This window comes from Oncorhynchus kisutch, linkage group LG13 (assembly GCF_002021735.2).
Source record: "Oncorhynchus kisutch isolate 150728-3 linkage group LG13, Okis_V2, whole genome shotgun sequence".
Classification (NCBI taxonomy): domain Eukaryota; kingdom Metazoa; phylum Chordata; class Actinopteri; order Salmoniformes; family Salmonidae; genus Oncorhynchus; species Oncorhynchus kisutch.
The window spans coordinates 20973352-20987466 of record NC_034186.2 but is presented as its reverse complement, the minus strand read 5'-3'; the positions used below and the strand labels follow the sequence as shown (position 1 = coordinate 20987466).

Sequence of the window (14115 nt, the reverse complement as noted above, 5' to 3'; positions counted from 1 at the left end):
ACTAAGACACACCAGCACACATAAACACACCAACACACTTAGATACACCGGCACACATAGACACACCAGCACACATAGACACACCGGCACACATAGACACACCAGCACACATAGACACAACAACACACTTAGATACACCAGCACACATAAACACACCAACACACTAAGACACACCAGCACACATAAACATACCAACACACTTAGACACACCAGCACACATAAACACACCAACACACTTAGATACACCGGCACACATAGACACACCAGCACACATAGACACACCGGCACACATAGACACACCAACACACTTAGATACACCGGCACACATAAACACACCAACACCTTAGACACACCAGCACACATAAACACACCAACACACTTAGACACACCAGCACACATAAACACACCCACACACTTAGACACACCAACACACTTAGATACACCGGCACACATAAACACACCAACACAATTAGATACACTGGCACACATAAACACACCAACACAGTTAGACACACCGGCATACTAAGACACACCAACACACTTAGACATACCGGAACACATAGACACACCAACACACCTGGATACACCGGAACACTAAGACACACCGGCACACATAACACACCAGCACACATAGACTAACCAACACACTTAGACACACCAACACACTTAGATACACTGGCACATTAAAACACACCAACACACTTAGACACACCAACACACAAAAACACACCAACACACTTAGATACACTGGCACATTAAAACACACCAACACACTTAGATACACCGGAACACTAAGACACACCAGCACACATAGACACAACAACACACTTAGATACACCAGCGCACATAAACACACTAAGACACACCAGCACACATAAACACACCAACACACTTAGACACACCAGCCCACATAAACACACCAACACACTTAGACACACCGGCACACATAAACACACCAACACACTTAGACACACCGGAACACTAAGACGCACTGGAACACATAGACACACCAACACACTTAGACACACCGGCACACATAGACACACCAACACACTTAGACACACCAACACACTAAGACACACCGGAACACTAAGACACACCGGAACACTTAGACACACCGGCACACTTAGACACACCGGCACACTAAGACACACCGGAACACTAAGACACACCAACACGCTTAGACACACCGGCACACTAAGACACACCAACACACTTAGACACACCGGCACACATAAACACATCAGCACACATAAACAGACCAACACACTTAGATACACCGGCACACATAGACACACCAACACACTTAGACACACCAACACACTTAGATACACCGGCACACATAGACACACCAGCACACATAGACACAACAACACACTTAGATACACCAGCGCACATAAACACACTAAGACACACTTAGATATCAAATCAAAATCAAATCAAATTTATTTGTCACATACACATGGTTAGCAGATGTTAATGCGAGTGTAGCGAAATGCTTGTGCTTCTAGTTCCGACAATGCAGTAATAACGAACAAGTGATCTAACTAACAATTCCAAAAAAAAACTACTGTCTTATACACAGTGTAAGGGGATAAAGAATATGTACATAAAGATATATGAATGAGTGATGGTACAGAGCAGCATAGGCAAGATACAGTAGATGATATCGAGTACAGTATATACATATGAGATGAGTATGTAAACCAAGTGGCATAGTTAAAGTGGCTAGTGATACATGTATTACATGAGGATGCAGTCGATGATATAGAGTACAGTATCTACGTATGCATATGAGATGAATAATGTAGGGTAAGTAACATTATATAAGGTAGCATTGTTTAAAGTGGCTAGTGATATATTTACATCATTTCCCATCAATTCCCATGATTAAAGTGGCTGGAGTAGAGTCAGTGGCATTGACAGTGTGTTGGCAGTAGCCACTCAATGTTAGTGGTGGCTGTTTAACAGTCTGATGGCCTTGAGATAGAAGCTGTTTTTCAGTCTCTCGGTCCCAGCTTTGATGCACCTGTACTGACCTCGCCTTCTGGATGACAGCGGGGTGAACAGGCAGTGGCTCGGGTGGTTGATGTCCTTGATGATCTTTATGGCCTTCCTGTAGCATCGGGTGGTGTAGGTGTCCTGGAGGGCAGGTAGTTTGCCCCCGGTGATGCGTTGTGCAGACCTCACTACCCTCTGGAGAGCCTTACGGTTGAGGGCGGTGCAGTTGCCATACCAGGCGGTGATACAGCCCGCCAGGATGCTCTCGATTGTGCATCTGTAGAAGTTTGTGAGTGCTTTTGGTGACAAGCCGAATTTCTTCAGCCTCCTGAGGTTGAAGAGGCGCTGCTGCGCCTTCCTCACGATGCTGTCTGTGTGAGTGGACCAATTCAGTTTGTCTGTGATGTGTATGCCGAGGAACTTAAAACTTGCTACCCTCTCCACTACTGTTCCATCGATGTGGATGGGGGGGTGTTCCCTCTGCTGTTTCCTGAAGTCCACAATCATCTCCTTAGTTTTGTTGACGTTGAGTGTGAGGTTATTTTCCTGACACCACACTCCGAGGGCCCTCACCTCCTCCCTGTAGGCCGTCTCGTCGTTGTTGGTAATCAAGCCTACCACTGTTGTGTCGTCCGCAAACTTGATGATTGAGTTGGAGGCGTGCGTGGCCACGCAGTCGTGGGTGAACAGGGAGTACAGGAGAGGGCTCAGAACGCACCCTTGTGGGGCCCCAGTGTTGAGGATCAGCGGGGAGGAGATGTTGTTGCCTACCCTCACCACCTGGGGGCGGCCCGTCAGGAAGTCCAGTACCCAGTTGCACAGGGCGGGGTCGAGACCCAGGGTCTCGAGCTTGATGACGAGCTTGGAGGGTACTATGGTGTTGAATGCCGAGCTGTAGTCGATGAACAGCATTCTCACATAGGTATTCCTCTTGTCCAGATGGGTTAGGGCAGTGTGCAGTGTGGTTGAGATTGCATCGTCTGTGGACCTATTTGGGCGGTAAGCAAATTGGAGTGGGTCAAGGGTGTCAGGTAGGGTGGAGGTGATATGGTCCTTGACTAGTCTCTCAAAGCACTTCATGATGACGGATGTGAGTGCTACGGGGCGGTAGTCGTTTAGCTCAGTTACCTTAGCTTTCTTGGGAACAGGAACAATGGTGGCCCTCTTGAAGCATGTGGGAACAGCAGACTGGTATAGGGATTGGTTGAATATGTCCGTAAACACACCGGCCAGCTGGTCTGCGCATGCTCTGAGGGCGCGGCTGGGGATGCCGTCTGGGCCTGCAGCCTTGCGAGGGTTAACACGTTTAAATGTCTTACTCACTTCGGCTGCAGTGAAGGAGAGACCGCATGTTTTCGTTGCAGGCCGTGTCAGTGGCACTGTATTGTCCTCAAAGCGGGCAAAAAAGTTGTTTAGTCTGAGAGACAAGACATCCTGGGAGCAAGACATCCTGGTCCGTGACTGGGCTGGGTTTCTTCCTGACTGTAGACCCTGCCACATGCCTCGGCACATGCCCCGGCACACATAGACACACCAGCACACATAGACACACCGGCACACATAAACACACCAACACCTTAGACACACCAGCACACATAAACACACCAACACGCTTAGACACACCAGCACACATAAACACACCCACACACTTAGACACACCAACACACTTAGATACACCGGCACACATTAACACACCAACACAATTAGATACACTGGCACACATAAACACACCAACACAGTTAGACACACCGGCATACTAAGACACACCAACACACTTAGACACACCAGAACACATAGACACACCAACACACTTAGACACACCGGAACACTAAGACACACCGGCACACATAGACACACCAACACACTTAGACAAACCTGAACACAAAGACACACCAACACACTTAGACACACCGGAACACATAGACACACCAACACACCTAGATACACTGGAACACTAAGACACACCGGCACACATAACACACCAGCACACATAGACTAACCAACACACTTAGACACACCAAGACACTTAGATACACTGGCACATTAAAACACACCAACACACTTAGACACACCAACACACAAAAACACACCAACACACTTAGATACACCGGAACACTAAGACACACCAGCACACATAGACACAACAACACACTTAGATACACCAGCGCACATAAACACACCAACACACTTAGACACACCAGCACACATAAACACACCAACACACTTAGATACACCGGAACACATAGACACACCAACACACCTAGATACACCGGAACACTAAGACACACCGGCACACATAAACACACCAGCACACATTAACACACCAACACACTTAGATACACCGGCACAATAAAACACACCAACACACATTGACACACTGGCACACATAAACACATCAGCACACATAAACACACCAACACACTTAGATACACCGGCACACATAGACACACCAACACACTTAGACACAACAACACACTTAGATACACCGGCACACAGAGAAACACCAGCACACATAGACACACCAACACACTTAGATACACCGGCACACATAGACACACCAGCACACATAGACACAACAACACACTTAGATACACCAGCACACATAAACAGACCAACACACTAAGACACACCAGCACACATAAACACACCAACACACTTAGACACACCGGCACACATAAACACACCAACACACTTAGATACACCGGCACACATAGACACACGAGCACACATAGACACACCGGCACACATGGACACACCAACACACTTAGATACACCGGCACACATAAACACACCAACACCTTAGACACACCAGCACACATAAACACACCAACACACTTAGACACACCAGCACACATAAACACACCCACACACTTAGACACACCAACACACTTAGATACACCGGCACACATTAACACACCAACACAATTAGATACACTGGCACACATAAACACACCAACACAGTTAGACACACCGGCATACTAAGACACACCAACACACTTAGACACACCGGAACACATAGACACACCAACACACTTAGACACACCGGAACACTAAGACACACCGGCACACATAGACACACCAACACACTTAGACACACCGGAACACTAAGACACACCGGCACACATAACACACCAGCACACATAGACTAACCAACACACTTAGACACACCAAGACACTTAGATACACTGGCACATTAAAACACACCAACACACTTAGACACACCAACACACAAAAACACACCAACACACTTAGATACACCGGAACACTAAGACACACCAGCACACATAGACACAACAACACACTTAGATACACCAGCGCACATAAACACACTAAGACACACCAGCACACATAAACACACCAACACACTTAGACACACCAGCACACATAAACACACCAACACACTTAGATACACCGGCACACATAGACACACCAGCACACATAGACACACCGGCACACATAGACACACCAACACACTTAGATACACCGGCACACATAAACACACCAACACCTTAGACACACCAGCACACATAAACACACCCACACACTTAGACACACAAACACACTTAGATACACCGGCACACATTAACACACCAACACAATTAGATACACTGGCACACATAAACACACCAACACAGTTAGACACACCGGCGCACATAGACACACCAACACACTTAGACACACCGGAACACATAGACACACCAACACACTTAGACACACCGGAACACATAGACACACCAACACACCTAGATACACCGGAACACTAAGACACACCGGCACACATAGACACACCAGCACACATTAACACACCAACACACTTAGATACACCGGCACAATAAAACCCACCAACACACATTGACACACTGTCACACATAAACACATCAGCACACATAAACACACCAACACACTTAGATACACCGGCACACATAGACACACCAACACACTTAGACACAACAACACACTTAGATACACCGGCACACAGAGAAACACCAGCACACATAGACACACCAACACACTTAGATACACCGGCACACATAGACACACCAGCACACATAGACACAACAACACACTTAGATACACCAGCACACATAAACACACCAACACACTTAGACACACAAGCACACATAAACACACCAGCACACATAGACACACCGGCACACATAGACACACCGGCACACTTAGACACAACAACACACATAAACACACCAACACACTTAGATACACCGGCACACATAGACACACGAGCACACATAGACACACCGGCACACATGGACACACCAACACACTTAGATACACCGGCACACATAAACACACCAACACCTTAGACACACCAGCACACATAAACACACCAACACACTTAGACACACCAGCACACATAAACACACCCACACACTTAGACACACCAACACACTTAGATACACCGGCACACATTAACACACCAACACAATTAGATACACTGGCACACATAAACACACCAACACAGTTAGACACACCGGCATACTAAGACACACCAACACACTTAGACACACCGGAACACATAGACACACCAACACACTTAGACACACCGGAACACTAAGACACACCGGCACACATAGACACACCAACACACTTAGACACACCGGAACACTAAGACACACCGGCACACATAACACACCAGCACACATAGACTAACCAACACACTTAGACACACCAACACACTTAGATACACTGGCACATTAAAACACACCAACACACAAAAACACACCAACACACTTAGACACACGGGCACACATAAACACACCAACACACTTAGACACACCGGCACACCGGCACACATAAACACACCAACACACTTAGACACACCGGAACACATAAACACACCAACACACTTAGACACACCGGCACACATAAACACACCAACACACTTAGATACACCGGCACACATAGACACACGAGCACACATAGACACACCGGCACACATGGACACACCAACACACTTAGATACACCGGCACACATAAACACACCAACACCTTAGACACACCAGCACACATAAACACACCAACACACTTAGACACACCAGCACACATAAACACACCCACACACTTAGACACACCAACACACTTAGATACACCGGCACACATTAACACACCAACACAATTAGATACACTGGCACACATAAACACACCAACACAGTTAGACACACCGGCATACTAAGACACACCAACACACTTAGACACACCGGAACACATAGACACACCAACACACTTAGACACACCGGAACACTAAGACACACCGGCACACATAGACACACCAACACACTTAGACACACCGGAACACTAAGACACACCGGCACACATAACACACCAGCACACATAGACTAACCAACACACTTAGACACACCAACACACTTAGATACACTGGCACATTAAAACACACCAACACACAAAAACACACCAACACACTTAGACACACGGGCACACATAAACACACCAACACACTTAGACACACCGGCACACATAAACACACCAACACACTTAGACACACCGGAACACTAAGACACACCGGAACACATAGACACACCAACACACTTAGACACACCGGCACACATAGACACACCAACACACTTTGACACACCGGCACACATAGACACACCAACACACTAAGACACACCGGAACACTTAGACACACCGGAACACTTAGACACACCGGAACACTAAGACACACCGGAACACTAAGACACACCGGAACACTAAGACACACCGGAACACTAAGACACACCGGAACACATAGACACACCGGAACACATAGACACACCAACACACTTAGACAGACACACCGGAACACTAAGACACATCGGAACACTAAGACACACCAACACACTTAGACACACCGGCACACAAAGACACACCAGCACACATAGACACAACAACACACTTAGATACACCAGCGCACATAAACACACCAACACACTTAGACACACCAGCACACATAAACACACCAACACACTTAGATACACCGGAACACATAGACACACCAACACACCTAGATACACCGGAACACTAAGACACACCGGCACACATAAACACACCAGCACACATTAACACACCAACACACTTAGATACACCGGAACACATAGACACACCAACACACCTAGATACACCGGAACACTAAGACACACCGGCACACATAAACACACCAGCACACATTAACACACCAACACACTTAGATACACCGGCACAATAAAACACACCAACACACATTGACACACTGGCACACATAAACACATCAGCACACATAAACACACCAACACACTTAGATACACCGGCACACATAGACACACCAACACACTTAGACACAACAACACACTTAGATACACCGGCACACAGAGAAACACCAGCACACATAGACACACCAACACACTTAGATACACCGGCACACATAGACACACCAGCACACATAGACACAACAACACACTTAGATACACCAGCACACATAAACAGACCAACACACTAAGACACACCAGCACACATAAACACACCAACACACTTAGACACACCGGCACACATAAACACACCAACACACTTAGATACACCGGCACACATAGACACACGAGCACACATAGACACACCGGCACACATGGACACACCAACACACTTAGATACACCGGCACACATAAACACACCAACACCTTAGACACACCAGCACACATAAACACACCAACACACTTAGACACACCAGCACACATAAACACACCCACACACTTAGACACACCAACACACTTAGATACACCGGCACACATTAACACACCAACACAATTAGATACACTGGCACACATAAACACACCAACACAGTTAGACACACCGGCATACTAAGACACACCAACACACTTAGACACACCGGAACACATAGACACACCAACACACTTAGACACACCGGAACACTAAGACACACCGGCACACATAGACACACCAACACACTTAGACACACCGGAACACTAAGACACACCGGCACACATAACACACCAGCACACATAGACTAACCAACACACTTAGACACACCAAGACACTTAGATACACTGGCACATTAAAACACACCAACACACTTAGACACACCAACACACAAAAACACACCAACACACTTAGATACACCGGAACACTAAGACACACCAGCACACATAGACACAACAACACACTTAGATACACCAGCGCACATAAACACACTAAGACACACCAGCACACATAAACACACCAACACACTTAGACACACCAGCACACATAAACACACCAACACACTTAGATACACCGGCACACATAGACACACCAGCACACATAGACACACCGGCACACATAGACACACCAACACACTTAGATACACCGGCACACATAAACACACCAACACCTTAGACACACCAGCACACATAAACACACCCACACACTTAGACACACCAACACACTTAGATACACCGGCACACATTAACACACCAACACAATTAGATACACTGGCACACATAAACACACCAACACAGTTAGACACACCGGCGCACATAGACACACCAACACACTTAGACACACCGGAACACATAGACACACCAACACACTTAGACACACCGGAACACATAGACACACCAACACACCTAGATACACCGGAACACTAAGACACACCGGCACACATAGACACACCAGCACACATTAACACACCAACACACTTAGATACACCGGCACAATAAAACCCACCAACACACATTGACACACTGTCACACATAAACACATCAGCACACATAAACACACCAACACACTTAGATACACCGGCACACATAGACACACCAACACACTTAGACACAACAACACACTTAGATACACCGGCACACAGAGAAACACCAGCACACATAGACACACCAACACACTTAGATACACCGGCACACATAGACACACCAGCACACATAGACACAACAACACACTTAGATACACCAGCACACATAAACACACCAACACACTTAGACACACAAGCACACATAAACACACCAGCACACATAGACACACCGGCACACATAGACACACCGGCACACTTAGACACAACAACACACATAAACACACCAACACACTTAGATACACCGGCACACATAGACACACGAGCACACATAGACACACCGGCACACATGGACACACCAACACACTTAGATACACCGGCACACATAAACACACCAACACCTTAGACACACCAGCACACATAAACACACCAACACACTTAGACACACCAGCACACATAAACACACCCACACACTTAGACACACCAACACACTTAGATACACCGGCACACATTAACACACCAACACAATTAGATACACTGGCACACATAAACACACCAACACAGTTAGACACACCGGCATACTAAGACACACCAACACACTTAGACACACCGGAACACATAGACACACCAACACACTTAGACACACCGGAACACTAAGACACACCGGCACACATAGACACACCAACACACTTAGACACACCGGAACACTAAGACACACCGGCACACATAACACACCAGCACACATAGACTAACCAACACACTTAGACACACCAACACACTTAGATACACTGGCACATTAAAACACACCAACACACAAAAACACACCAACACACTTAGACACACGGGCACACATAAACACACCAACACACTTAGACACACCGGCACACCGGCACACATAAACACACCAACACACTTAGACACACCGGAACACATAAACACACCAACACACTTAGACACACCGGCACACATAAACACACCAACACACTTAGATACACCGGCACACATAGACACACGAGCACACATAGACACACCGGCACACATGGACACACCAACACACTTAGATACACCGGCACACATAAACACACCAACACCTTAGACACACCAGCACACATAAACACACCAACACACTTAGACACACCAGCACACATAAACACACCCACACACTTAGACACACCAACACACTTAGATACACCGGCACACATTAACACACCAACACAATTAGATACACTGGCACACATAAACACACCAACACAGTTAGACACACCGGCATACTAAGACACACCAACACACTTAGACACACCGGAACACATAGACACACCAACACACTTAGACACACCGGAACACTAAGACACACCGGCACACATAGACACACCAACACACTTAGACACACCGGAACACTAAGACACACCGGCACACATAACACACCAGCACACATAGACTAACCAACACACTTAGACACACCAACACACTTAGATACACTGGCACATTAAAACACACCAACACACAAAAACACACCAACACACTTAGACACACGGGCACACATAAACACACCAACACACTTAGACACACCGGCACACCGGCACACATAAACACACCAACACACTTAGACACACCGGAACACATAAACACACCAACACACTTAGACACACCGGCACACATAAACACACCAACACACTTAGATACACCGGCACACATAGACACACGAGCACACATAGACACACCGGCACACATGGACACACCAACACACTTAGATACACCGGCACACATAAACACACCAACACCTTAGACACACCAGCACACATAAACACACCAACACACTTAGACACACCAGCACACATAAACACACCCACACACTTAGACACACCAACACACTTAGATACACCGGCACACATTAACACACCAACACAATTAGATACACTGGCACACATAAACACACCAACACAGTTAGACACACCGGCATACTAAGACACACCAACACACTTAGACACACCGGAACACATAGACACACCAACACACTTAGACACACCGGAACACTAAGACACACCGGCACACATAGACACACCAACACACTTAGACACACCGGAACACTAAGACACACCGGCACACATAACACACCAGCACACATAGACTAACCAACACACTTAGACACACCAACACACTTAGATACACTGGCACATTAAAACACACCAACACACAAAAACACACCAACACACTTAGACACACGGGCACACATAAACACACCAACACACTTAGACACACCGCCACACATAAACACACCAACACACTTAGACACACCGGAACACTAAGACACACCGGAACACATAGACACACCAACACACTTAGACACACCGGCACACATAGACACACCAACACACTTTGACACACCGGCACACATAGACACACCAACACACTAAGACACACCGGAACACTAAGACACACCAACACGCTTAGACACACCGGAACACTTAGACACACCGGAACACTTAGACACACCGGAACACTAAGACACACCGGAACACTAAGACACACCGGAACACTAAGACACACCGGAACACTAAGACACACCGGAACACATAGACACACCGGAACACATAGACACACCAACACACTTAGACAGACACACCGGAACACATAGACACACCAACACACTTAGACAGACACACCGGAACACTAAGACACATCGGAACACTAAGACACACCAACACACTTAGACACACCGGCACACAAAGACACACCGGAACACTAAGACACATCGGAACACTAAGACACACCAACACACTTAGACACACCGGCACACAAAGACACACCGGAACACATAGACACATCAACACACTTGGACACACCGGAACACTAAGACACACCGGAACACATAAACACACCAACACACTTAGACACACCGGCACACATAAACACACCAACACACTTAGACACACCGGAACACTAAGACACACCGGAACACATAGACACACCAACACACTTAGACACACCGGCACACATAGACACACCAACACACTTAGACACACCGGCACACATAGACACACCAACACGCTTAGACACACCGGCACACTAAGACACACCGGCACACTAAGACACACCGGAACACTAAGACACATCGGAAAAGTAAGACACACCGGAACACTTAGACACACCGGAACACTTAGACACACCGGAACACTAAGACACACCGGAACACTAAGATACACCGGAACACTAAGACACACCGGAACACTAAGACACACCAACACACTTAGACAGACACACCGGAACACATAGACACACCAACACACTTAGACAGACACACCGGAACACTAAGACACATCGGAACACTAAGACACACCAACACACTTAGACACACCGGCACACAAAGACACACCGGAACACATAGACACATCAACACACTTGGACACACCGGAACACTAAGACACCCCGGAACACATAGACACACCAACACACTTAGATAGACACACCGGAACACTAAGACACATCGGAACACTAAGACACACCAACACACTTAGACACACCGGCACACATAGACACACCGGAACACATAGACACATCAGCACACTTAGACACACCGGCACACATAGACACACCAACACACTTAGACACACCAGCACACATAGACACACCAACACACTTAGACACACCGGCACACTAAGACACAACAGAACACTAAGACACACCAACACACTTAGACAGACACACCGGAACACATAGACGCACCAACACACTTCGACACACCAGAAGAAATAGAGACACTGGCACACTTAGACACACGGGAACACTAAGACACACCAACACGCTTAGACACACCGACACACTAAGACACACTGGCACACTAAGACACACCGGAACACTTAGACACACCGGAACACATAGACACACCGGAACACATAGACACACTGGAACACTTAGACACAGACAAGCAGATGATGACGCCTGTGCACACACATCTTTAAGCACTTTTCTCTGTCTGCACGAGCCAATCCTGTAAACAAAGACAGGGTCAATCACAACACGCACACACACAGCTCCAAAACTACTGCATATATTGCAGAGAAAACGCCCTGTATGTAAAAATCCATTAATTCCACAAGGGCCCAACAAACAGTGACACATTACAGTAATAAGATCAATTTTGGATGAGATCAATATGCTGAGCATGAATACATCTTTCATCAGACGTTGCAACGAGGGTTTATTGACCGCGGTTGCGTCCGACATGCCACCCTATTACCAATATAGTGCACTGCTTTTGACCTGAGCCATATGGGCCCTGGTCAAAAGTACTGTACTAGATAGGGAATAGGGTGGCATTTGGGAAGCAGACC

The 14115-nt window shown here is 46.8% G+C and overlaps 1 protein-coding gene across 1 annotated transcript in view; it reads left to right on the top strand.

Moving 5' to 3' along the window:
- Positions 1 to 14115, top strand: part of ptprfa (protein tyrosine phosphatase receptor type Fa) — a 408795-nt gene that overhangs the window by 61718 nt on the left and 332962 nt on the right. The window lies entirely within an intron of this gene.